Below are 10,195 nucleotides of genomic sequence, written 5' to 3'. Positions count from 1 at the left end.
AAATGTGCTCCCCGATGGAAAAGGATTAGACACCGGACAGTAGGGAACATTATGTTTATATTGCAAAATCTTGGTTCGATCTAGTCTTGGGCTGGTGGGGATTTGATAAAGCGTTCTTTTTGGCCAAAATGAAAATGTCATCGTGGGGCCCAGCATACTACCATAGCCCACCCCTTCCCCATGTACACTGCTATTAATCTACCATAAGCAGATTGATTGATTTTTTTTTTTTTTTGGCTAAAATGAAAATGTCATCGTGGGGCTCAGCATACTACCATAGCCTACCCCTTCCCCATGTACACTGCTATTAACCTACCATAAGCAGATTGATTGATTGATCAATAGAAAGATAGATAGATAGATAGATAGATAGATATGGGGACATATGGAAATGGGAGGCATGGTGAGCAAGATGTGAATTCAAATTCTGTTTGGCCCTGGGAAAGTTACTTCACTTGTAAAAGCCTCAGTTTCTTTTTCTGAGTGACACCAAAATGAAATGAGATGATCAATGTTGTTAACACAAAACCTGGCACATTGGAAGTGCTCTGGTCATCATCCTCATTGTTTGGGGAACGATTAGAAAATGATAAAAGGTTCTAGACATGCAGAAAGTACTATCTTTTCAATTTGCTCTTTATTTGGGCCCACAGCAATTCGGAGGCTTACACATTGTTTCTTGGGAAAATGAATTATTCACTAGGTTATTGGCCTCAGCACATTTCGTCCTCAGCAGGAGCAAGAGAAGTGCAAAAGCTGCTGGCTGCAGCTGTGGCCCACTTACAGGGGTGCACTTGAGGAAATTCAGCACAGCGAGAGCCTGGCTGCGACTGTTTCTGGTGAGGTTAATGTCCTTAGCAGAATGGGATCAATGTTGAAAAGATGCCTGGAAAGTGAGTCTCTGCAAATTGAAAGCTATCTTCTTAAGTTTCCTTAGAAATGTACAAATATGCTCACCTAGGAACTGGGACCTAAAATCTCACTGGGAAACGAAGTTGATATTTCCAGTTGCTTTGTCAATTAAAAAAAAAGTAATCGTGTGCTAATAAGATACTAAACCATCATTGCAAACGAGCTAGGTTTTCCTTTCAATGTGGTGGTAAGAGGAGTAATTCAAGGTGACAGAATATCAGTCACCTGTGGATTCTTAAATATGTGGGTGTCCAGCCTCACCCCTTATGCTTCTGACTCACAGGTCTGGTGTAGCTCAAGATTTTTTCTTTTGGTTTGCTTTGGCTCCACCTGTGATTTTTATGTGCAGCTGGTGAGAGTCACTCAAAGGAAAGATAGTAGTATTCTAACTGAAGGGAACCCAGTCACTAATAATTCAATTCTTAATCCTCTGCATTGATTTATACCTGCATTTGGTTGCTCAGATCTGTTTTTAGCTCTTATTTTAGAACTGACTTTTCTCTTCCTGTATAAGTCTAGCCAAGCTAATGAGACGTGGTGGGGAAGAGAACAGGTGACAGGAACACAGAAATGGCAAAAACAGACAACCTTACTTGGAATTCACAGAAGAGATTAAGAAAAGCGGAACAAGATCGTATTTTTGGAACAAAGAAGGGGCAAGGGATTCTGAAGAGTTTTCAGATAATGAATAATATGCAGACCCTGGGTATGCAGGCTTGACTTACGAAATATTTTTACTTGACTCATTTATGATTGGTAAGACCTAATCCACTTAAAATAAAACATATAGCTTCCAGATAGAGTAGGGGAGGATCAGGATCCAATGCATGTGATTTTCCTGCAGAACGCAGTGGCTGCCTGTTCACAGGTGTGGTAGGGCAGATGCCAAGATGGCGGTCATCAATACTGTGCCCCACTTCAAGAGGTGGAGCCTTAAATCCAGGTTGGCATTGGTGATTGCTTAGCTAATAGTCCAGGTCAGAAAAAGCTTTAGAATTTCTGCCTGAATCTTTTAGAACACTCCCTCCTGGGAGGCCACAGAACCCAGCTGCTATGCTGGGAGAAACCCAAGCGCCATGGAGATGACAAGTGTAGGTGCTGTGGTTGACAGCTGCAGCTGAACTCCCAGTCAATAGCCAGCATTCACTGCCAGTCAGACACATGAGTGTCCGACCTACACTCAGATGCCTGCAGTCACCCAACATCCTAGCCATGACCAGGTGGATCAGAAGATTAACACCACCCCCCCATCAACTTCCTGAATTATGAGAGACGATCAACTATTGTTTTAAGCCACTAAGTTTTGGGCTTTTTTTTTTTTTAAGTACATCAATAGATAACTGAGAAAAAAATAGAAACAGAAAAAGAACATGGTTGCTACTCTATATTTTCCAGTAATGGAAAAATTTAAATTGGTTGATTTCATATATGTATCTATCAGTTGATCCATCCATTATTCATCCATCCAATCTTTTACTCGCCATTCCATCCATCCAACTATCTATCTGACACTTACGGAACATCTACTGTGAAAAGAACAGCGAGAGACACAAGTGTCATTTTTTTTCAACCAACAAGAACTTATTTAGAATTTACTGTTGCCAGATATTAATCAAGGAGTCATAGACAGGTAGGGAAATGCATTGAAATTAAGGGAATAAGACAGATATGATACCTGCTCACACTCGAGGATGGGGGAAGATGGGAAATAAAGAGATACCTAAATAAACAAGTGGTGCCATTTAGGAGAGTACTATAAAGGGGATAAAACACCATTATGGGATAAAAGTTTGTCTGAGATGCCAGGTACATATGACTGTTGTATGGAGGGTTGTTAGAGAAAGGTTCCCTAAGACGGTGACATTTGAATGGAGACTTGAATGGCAAGGAGACAGTTGTCTGAAGAATTGGGTTGAGGGGAGAATTTTCTCAAAGAGAAAAAGAATAAAGGCTCTGAAAGGGAAATACTATTGGTAAGAAGGGAAAACAGCAAAAAGACCAATGTGATTGGAACATTTGAACAAGAGGGAAGATAGAAGAGAGGATGGAGAAGTAGAAGGAAGCAAGACATTTTGGGCCATACTGGGAATTTTAAATTTAATTTAAAATATACTGGGAAGCTTGTGCAAGGGGAGAAGTATGATCTGAATGTATTTTCCATAGATCACTGTTGCGGCTGTATGGAGAATGAACTCTTGAGGAGGAAGAGTGGAAGCAGCGAGAGCATTAGGAGGCTCTTACAGTGGCCCAGGTAAAACTTGATAGTGACATGAACTAGGTTGGTAGCAGTGGGGGTGGTGAGAGAAGGTCCTATTTAGAATGTGTCTTGGAGACAGAATCAACAGAACTTGCTGATGGTTTAAATGTGGAATGTTAGGAAAGGAGAAGAATACAGGGTAATTCATATAATTATAGACCGAGCAACTGGCGAGTAGTGGCATCATTAAATGAGATGGGGTAGATTGGAGAGAAACAAGTGTGAAGTGGGGGTGGGCAAGTTCTATTTTGGCCCTAGGAAGTTTAAAATTATTAGTCATGCTAGAGAAGGCACTGACTAGGCAGTTGAAAACACAAGCCTGGAAATCGAGGGAGAGTTCTGAGCTAGAATAGTGAGCAGACAGACCTTATTTTAGGACACAGTTGTGTGTCCCCAGAGAGAGAGTGTAGAGTGAGAGGAGAGCCAATCACGCTGCTCTATTTAAAAGTTGTGACCCAAAGGAGAAGCCAGCGAAGGAGATTTAAGAAGGATCAGGCGAGTAGGTTAGCGTAAAACCAGCAGAATATGTTGTTTTAGAGCCAAGAGGAGAAAATGTTTAAGAAGGGACGTGTGCACAATTAAATAGTAAACATCGCTTGAAGTTAGTGATGTGAAGACAGGGAATTACCCATCGGAGTGTGTTGGTGAGCTTAACAGGAATAGTTTCAGTGGGGGTGCTGGAGACAAACTCCTGATATTAGGAGATTAAAGGGAGAAGGGGGTGGGTGAAGAATTGGTGATAGAGAATCAAGTTTACCCTTTTAATAAGTAGGTCTATAAAGAGAAAAAAATGGAGAGATTTTTTTTTGGTGGGGGAAGTGGGGTTAAGGGAGAGATTTTATTTTTAAGATGGAAGAAAAGACAGTGTATTTTTGTTAATTGGAATGATCCAAGAAGAGGGGAAGATGCTTTATATGAGAGGCAGGTGAGATTATTTCAAATGCAAAATCCTTGAATAGGTAAGAGAGTATAGGGTCTGGAGCATAAGTTCTGAGGCTGGCTTAGACAGGAGCAGGAACTGTTCATATATGTGAACAGGCAGGAAGATAAAGTACATAAGAACAGAAATAAGCAAGTTAAAATCTTGTCGATGAGAAAACTTAGTTGTTCATATCTAATCTGATCCCTAGGTATTCAAATAAGTTGCCAAGGAGATAAAGCGTATAAAGGGGTTACAAATGAAATAATATGGAAATCAGGAGGAGGAACAGAGGTTTCTTCCAAAATAAAGGATAGAAAATAGATTTTTAATTTCTCAAGTTTCAAAAATTTCTCTCAGATTCAAAGGCCTTTACATGGAGCCGATCTGTAGTAGTACGTACTGATTTTTCCCCTCTGCTTTCCTAACACACATATGCATACATGTGCAGGTGCAAACACGTGCACATATACACAAAAATTGCCTTTCTGACCCCTGAGCTGGGCACCTGATCCACTCTGGGCCTTTGCGATCGGACCAGGAATGAGCACATGACCTAAGCCAGGCCAATCATCGGCATCTTTTCTGTGGTATTTCGAAGAGGTCCATGCTGAGAGGTTAAGAGTGAGACTGAGAGAAGTCCACACTGGTCAGGGAGGGTCCAAGCAGGGGTTGTCTTGTTATTATAACTTCCTAGCTGTGTCCTTGAGCTTTCAGTAAAATCTAATGAACAAGTGCATCTCCGATGCGCTGGGTGGCGTTGAAGAGGGGCAGGTGCAAGCTTGGGATGAAGCAGGTGAGGGTGAAGCGGCTCTCTCCCCGGCCAGGGTGTGGGTGGTGGCGGTGCCACCAGTGGAAAGCCTGGGAGCCTGTGCCCAGTGGAGCAGCTGTTTTTCATGGTTCGCCAGTCGCAACTACCATAAGAGGCAAGAGTAAATACGTTAGAGCATCTGCTCTTGCATGTCTGTGAGGCAGTTTGGAAATGATCATTTCTGGCAATGAAGTGGTTACGAGTCTGCGCTACCATAATTTGAGGTACACTGTTACGGCTTCACTGTATTGATTGAAACCAGTGGTTCTCAACCAGAGGTGGCTTTGTCCCCAGGAGACATGTGACAATGTCTATAGACATTTTTTTTGGGTGTCGCTTTGGGGTTTGGGGAGTGCTAGGTGCATCCAGTGGGTGGAGGTCGGAGATGCTGCTAATTGGCCTACAATGCATAGGACGGCCCCCACAACAAAGAATGACCAGCCCAAATGTCCGTAGTGCTGACTTACACGGTACCTGACTAAAGAGACACTGAATACAGACAGCCCGGGGGTCAAAGCATTCCCCATCCCCAAGGATCCATGTGTTTGATGACTGGCGAAGCCCCTCCCGGCTGCAGGAGTCGGCCCTCTCTGAGAACTTGGCTTCTGATGCCACAGCTGAATATAGAACCTGCCAAGGGGAGATTCAACCTTGTTTATGTTCTTGCTGGCAGCTAAGGAAGAAGCTGCTGTGTGCTGGAGCCATTATCTGAACCCAAAATAACACGAAAATGATTAATTTCACCTAAAAATAGGCAGGAGCTGGGCTATGGCAGCCCTGTTACACCCCACAGAATAAAACCCACGTTCCCCAGCCTATGCAAAGTTTCTTGCTGTCTGGTCCCCATTTATCTTTCAATTCTCAGTTTCCAATTTCCCCCAGATGAACCTTCTGCTTTAATTAGATCAGCAAATATTTACCAAGGGCCAGTTGCAAACTAGGCATTGGGCTGGGTCTTTGCGTTGCAGGTATGTGCTGAAATCAACACGCTCTATTCCAAGGAAGCTTACCATGGACAGGAGGAGAAAGACACACCGTGACCGGCAAAGCAAGTATGAAGATGTGCTTTTTAACAGGGAGTGGTGTTGCCCACTTAAAGATAGATAAGAAAACACGGTGTAGGTTTTTGCTTGTCACAATGATCGGGGGATTTATTTAAGATATTTAGGGAGTGGGAGTCAGAGATGCCAAATTTCCTGCCATGCATGAGACGGTCCTACTTGATTCTTCAGCGAAGAACTGTCCCACCCCAATTGCCAATAGCAGCCCAAAGAGAGACAACGGTGGGGGCTACTGGGGACAAAGAGGAACAAGGAGAAGGGACATCTTGTCAAATGTGGGGATTTAGAGATGGCTTCTTGGAGGAGGTGGTATTCATGCTGAGCCTTGAAGGATGACGATCTGGTTTGTAAATCAAATTGGGGAAGGCCTTCTGGGCAGAAGAAAATACACAAAAAAGCGATGTCAGGAGACCCGAGTCTGCTCAGCGCCTGTCTTTTCCTCACCTGGCCTCTACTGTGGACTGAGTTTAGACACATCCATTCTCTACAGGAGATCCCAGGTGGGTGTGCAGAAATTGTTCCCAACTTTCAATAAGTGGCTCATATCCTGCTTCCTTGACCAAGTCCTTTTATTGACTCAGTTGAGGGTGATTTCTTTTGACCCCCAAAATGCTCCTTGCCTTTCCAAGTTTCTTTCCTCCCCAACTTGGTTAAGGGAAGAATCGTTTTATGCTTTTTGTTTGCATGTGGCAACTGATAAGTAATATTGAATTTGTCTGATAATAGATTACACTGGCAAATGCATTTTCTTTCTTTTTAAAGATTGAAAATATATATTATTAAATTTGCTCCCCACAATGGCTCAATGAAATGGTTTTGCAGGTATTTAATCCTATTGTGCAGCTCAATAATTCTCAATGGGGACAATTTTTCCTCCCAGGGAACATTTGGTAATGTCCGGGGACATTCGTGTTTATCAAGCCTGAGGAAGGCATGCTATTAGCATCTCCAGTGTCGATGTCAGGAATGCTACTAAATATCTTTCAATGCACAGGGTGGCTTCCTACACAAGAATGATCTGGCCTGCAAAGTCAGTGGTGCTGAGGCTGAGAAACCCTGGGGTAGGTTAATAAATGCAAGTGGGCTCCTGAAGGCTGTGCAGCCAACTGGTGGCAGGCCAATCAGAACTTAGAACATCACTCACGTGTAGGAGGAAAAGAAGCACAGACTATGGGTCAAGGTAACCCAGCCCCCAGTCTGGTCAGTTTTCCCAGAAGGTTCTTGACTCACACTCACATTCCTGCTTTGCCCTCCATTGCTTTACTTCAATGATGGCGAACCTATGACACGCGTGTCAGAGGTGACACGCGAACTCACTTTTTAGGTGACACGCGAACTCATTTTTTTGGTTGATTTTTCTTTGTTAAATGGCATTTAAATATATAAAATAAATATCAAAAATATAAGTCTTTGTTTTACTATGGTTGCAAAGATCAAAAAATTTCTCTATGTGACACGGCACCAGAGTTAAGTTAGGGTTTCTCAAAATGCTGACACGCCGAGCTCAAAAGGTTCCCATCACTGCTTTAGTTGGATCTCCAATTGCCAAAGTGCTATTTCGTTTTTAACATTGGGTATATTCTGTAACCTCTTTAAGCCTGTTTCTTTATGTATTAATAAGCCTAATAAGCTCTCCATCACAGAATAGTTGGGAGATTAAATGGGATAGCAGACATGGAAGGGTAAAGGTGATGTTTATTAGGCACCTACTATGTGCTGGGTACAGTTCTAAGCAATTTATAAGTATTAAGTCAATTATTCCTCTTAATAACCCTGTGAGGTAGAGACTATTAGTTCCATTTTATAAATAATGCAACGGAGGCTCAGGGTGGGCAAGGAACTCATCATAGTACCATAGCTAGTTAGGTGGTGTGGCTGGGATTGGAACGCACATGCTTAACCATGATACATACCACACACTACATATTAGCATCTGATTACCATAGTCTTCAGCCTGCCTCCCTCCCACCATTGTATTCCTCTGCCACTATATGCTTGATGCTGCTGTGTGGAGAAGGTGTCTGGCTCACAACCCACTTTTCTGCTTTGTCAACCCCGCTTTAGGCTTAAGCTGGCTCTCCAATTGCCAGGTCATTTCTACGTGATCTCTATTCGTAAGACCCAAGTTGTGACCATTTGCAGCAATCCAAAAGTAATCAAGGACAAGTAGATGACTCAGATCCACTCAGCTGGCCACAGGGGTTTTCAGGGTGGGTTCATCTTCTAGCGAACGAAGCCTGCCCTAACGAAGTTCCGCAAACTGGGTGTCTTAAAACAATAGAATTTGTATTGTCCCCAAGTTCTGGAGGGTAGAAGTCTAAAATCAAGGTACCCATAGGGTCATGTTCCCTATGAAACTTGCAGGGGAATCCTTCCTTAACTCTTCCAGCTTCTGGTGACCTCAGCCATCTTTGGCACACTCCTTGGCTTAAAGGTGCCCCATCCCAATCTCTACCTCTGTCGGCACGTGGCTCTGTCCCTGTGTCTCCGTGTGGGCTCTCATCTTCTTAGACACGACTCATATCAGAGTGGGGCCTGCCTACTCCTGCATGGCCTCACGTTAATTGCATCTCCAATGGCCCTATTTCCAAATAAGGTCACCTTCTGAGGTTCTGGGACTTAGGACTTCAACATGGCCACGTGTGTGTGTGTGTGTGTGTGTGTGTATAGGGGGCAGAATTCAACCCACCACACAGGACAAACGCCTTTCTATCTCTTTCAGTCTCATTGAAGTTGGACCCTGCTCGGGGCTTGGCCACCTCTGAGCCTCCCTCTGCCTTCCCAGGTTCTCTTCGGAGGGCAGATAGTATGTTCCTGCAGCTTCTTAATCTTCAAGGAAATGCGGTATCATCTCACATCCTTGTCAGAATCCCTGCTATGTCATATGTTAGTTGATGCAAATAAATGAGCCCTTGAATAAATACCATCTGGCCCTGCTGAATCACTCTCTCCAGTGGCCCCTGTGGCCACCTCCCGTCAGGGGCATCCATCTCTAGCGATGCCATGCTTACCAGAGCCCACGGGCAGAGCCCAGCTGGGGTCCCATCCTGCACCGTAAGCTGGCAAGGTACCCCGAGGCATTACAAACCAGCCTTCCTAGAATCCAGTGTCATTGCTTGGCGTCCCTAAGAGTAATGCTACAAAAATTAGTCCCTCCTCTTCTTTTTTCTTGTCTTCTTTTTATTAAAAAAATGTGAGGTTAAAAGTAACACAAAGGGTTTTATTACAGCAACTTTCATAGAAATAAAAACAATTATTTGTGCCTAACAAAAAAAGAAACCCCCTTTCCCGTTAGTGGTCAGATGCCTATTTTTATATTAACTGCCACCTATATAAAATGTTCTGTTCTATTAAATACTTTAATATTATTTTTAAAGGAAATTTTTATGTGCCGATGTGGTCATTTTAATGACTGCAAACTAGTTCCATTGGGTAACTTTACCATAATTTAATTAATCAAAATGTTTTATCAGGCTTCTAAGGTTTCTTCTTTTTGTTTGTTTGTTTGGTTGGTTGGTTGGTTACTTTAAATAACAAACTGTAAATCTGCTGCAATGAATTTCTTTTTCTTTCTTTGGAGTTTGTGCCTTAGAGTGAATTGCCAGGAGAATTCCTTTGTCAAAACGCATGAGGATACTGACTCAATTTATTTTACTGACTGGATCTCTGAAATGATTTCTCTAATATATTTGTGTTCATTTTCCCCTACAGTCTTACAAGCACTGGGGCGTTATAATTTTAAATTTTCTCTGAAATTATTTTAGTGTGTATAAAATTGGTACCTCGGTAGTCTTAATTTGCATATCTTTGGTTAGTAGGGAAAAGAAATACCCTTACAATACATTATATTACTGAATACTCCTGAAGCATGTAAGAGCTGCTGGCCTATGCTTCACTCCAGGTTACCTCTAGCAATGACCTCTATCAAACCACACCTGTGACCAGGAGCGCTCACAATGTCTCTCCCAGCCTCTTCTTTCTATTTCTGCCCTTCTAGCAAGCTGTTTGGGACCTCGAATAGGTGTGGGCAGTGTAGTTGTACTAGTATGTACTTTACTTCTGCTTTTCTTCTGTAACCTAGACTTTCATGGCCCAAAGGTACAAGAAAAAAGCAACTCATATAATTTAGCATTTGCTTCCACTGGGAGCGGTGGGTTATTCACTTTAGTTCTTTTTGCTACAGTGACTATAGGATATTATTAGAAAAGCAGATAGGAGTTTGGGTGGTTGGAATT

The sequence above is a fragment of the Myotis brandtii genome, unplaced genomic scaffold, assembly GCF_000412655.1.
Source record: "Myotis brandtii unplaced genomic scaffold, ASM41265v1 scaffold911, whole genome shotgun sequence".
In the NCBI taxonomy this organism is placed as follows: Eukaryota; Metazoa; Chordata; class Mammalia; order Chiroptera; family Vespertilionidae; genus Myotis; species Myotis brandtii.
The sequence above is the reverse complement of the archived record's forward strand: the minus strand, read 5'-3'. Positions refer to the sequence as shown.